At 44.0% G+C, this 2,181-nt stretch overlaps 1 pseudogene; it reads right to left on the reverse strand.

Moving 5' to 3' along the window:
• Nucleotides 1–445: 445 nt before the first annotated feature.
• Nucleotides 446–1,584, reverse strand: LOC102858637 (annotated as a pseudogene).
• Between the last annotated feature and the right edge of the window lie 597 nt (nt 1,585–2,181).

Here is a 2,181-nt window from a genome sequence, read left to right on the forward strand (position 1 = left end):
AGAGCCACACCTGTCACTCAGGTAGGTAAAACAGTGGGCAAGAGATGGGGCACACCCCATTCCCTCCTGTCCTCTTCCTTTTGTTCCACTCTGGCTGTTCCTGCTCAAAGCTCCAGCAACAATGAGGACAGGCAGAGCAGCTCCCATAAAGCTTTAATATGGCAATCACACTACATCCAAATCCCATAGCTCTTTTTTTTTAATATGTTAAAATATTCTTTAATGAGTTAGTAATTATTTATACAATGGAGAGTTTAGAAAACAGATTTATAATTGTCTTGCTCTTGATTAGAGAGATTTAAAAATTACACAGAAAACATTATTTTCTAGAGTAAGTTACAAAAGGTTGAAGAAGTTGTGAAGGTTGAAGAGCTCCTGCTTTTCTGGCAGCTCTGATCCAATCTCAAGACTTAGTTCAAAGATGGCTATGCTTTCTCTTTTGAATTTAAATCTTTACAACAGTTTGAATGCTCTTTCTGGCATGCAGAAGTTCAAATGCTTCATTAATTTGGTTAAAAGATAGATTGTGAGTCACAAATTCATCAACTTTGATCTTTTTAGACATATATTCAGACACCAGCTTTGGGACACTTTCTACACTCTTCCACCCTCCAAAGGCAGTGCCTTTCCATGTGCGACCTGTTACCAGCTGGAATGGATGAGTAGAGATTTCTTCACCAGAGGCAGCTACTCCAACCACCACGCTGATGCCCCAGCCTTTGTGGCACGCTTCCAATGCTGCTCTCATAACCTTCACATTACCAATGCACTCAAAGGAGTAGTCCGCCCCTCCGTCTGTCATCTCAACGAGCACCTCCTGGATGGGCTTGTTGAAGTCCTGTGGGCTAATGCATTCGGAGGCTCCAAACTCTTTGGCCCTTGCAAATTTATCTTTATTGATGTTGATGCCAATGATCCAGGATGCACCAGGTACCTCACAGCCCATGATAACTGCCAATCCAGCTCCTCCCAGGCCAAAGATGGCACAAGTAGAGCCAGGCTCCACCTTGGCAGTGTTTACCACGGCACCATAACCAGTTGAAATGCCACAACCCAGCAGGCAGACTTTATCCAGGGGTGCTAAAGGATTGGATCTATTTTAGCAACAGAGATATCAGCTACAACTGTGTATTCAGAAAAAGTGCTGGTTCCCATGTAATGTAGCATGGTCTTTCCTTTGCAAGTCAATCTGCTAGTACCATCTGGCATCAGTCCTTTCCCTTGAGTGACTCTTCTCTTCTGGCAAAGGTTTGTCTTAGGATTCAGGCAAAATTTGCATTCTCCACACTGTGGGATGTAAAGTGGAATGACAGTATTACCTGCTTTCAGTTTTGTAACTCCTTCACCAACACTCTCTACAATTCCAGCTCCTTCATGTCCCAAGATCACTGGAAAACATCTTTCAGGGTCAGCCCCGCTCAAGGTATAGGCATCAATATGGCAAACTGCAGTGGCAATAATCTCTATGCGAACTTCGTGTGCCTTTGGGGGTGCCACCTCTATCTCCTCAATAGAGAGGGGCTTTCCTGCTTCCCATGCTACCACAGCTTTACATTTGATAACCTGGTTCGCCATGTCCACCAGCTCAGGTCAGAGAACAGGTCAGTGTGCTGCAGGTGCTCTAGGTGAGCAGCAAGGGGGCGGGGCATGGGTGGGGAGGGTGGGTGGGGGGTGAAGAGTGCGTCCAACACCACTCTTCCTCCACTCAGCTGAAGCAGCGAGGCCGCTGGTCTTGTTTTTACAAACTCTCTTAGGTTTTGCTTTTCTGGGAATATCTTGATCTGTCCTTCATGTTTGATGAATAATTTTGCTGGGTATAGTATTCTTGGCTGACACTTGTGTTCTTTGAGTGTTTGATATATGTCCTTCCACTCTCTTCTTGCTTGCGTCGTTCCTTTTGAGAAATCAGCACTTAATCTTATCTGCTCTCCGTTATAGGTTACTCTTCATTTCTCCCTTGCTGCTTTCAGGATTCTCTCCTTATCTTTGGCTCTGAGAAATTTAACTATGATATGCCTTGGTGTTTTTCTTTTGGGGTCTAATCTATATAGTGTTCACTGAACTTCCTGAATACATATTCTCTCATTCTTCATTATGCCTGGGAAGTTTTCCTCTAATAATTCTTCCACAACTTTTTCAGTGCCTTTACTTGCTTCTTCCTTTTCTGGGATTCCAGTGATG

The sequence above is a fragment of the Elephantulus edwardii genome, unplaced genomic scaffold (assembly GCF_000299155.1).
Source record: "Elephantulus edwardii isolate Elephantulus edwardi_28Jun2011 unplaced genomic scaffold, EleEdw1.0 scaffold00097, whole genome shotgun sequence".
Taxonomy (NCBI): Eukaryota; Metazoa; Chordata; class Mammalia; order Macroscelidea; family Macroscelididae; genus Elephantulus; species Elephantulus edwardii.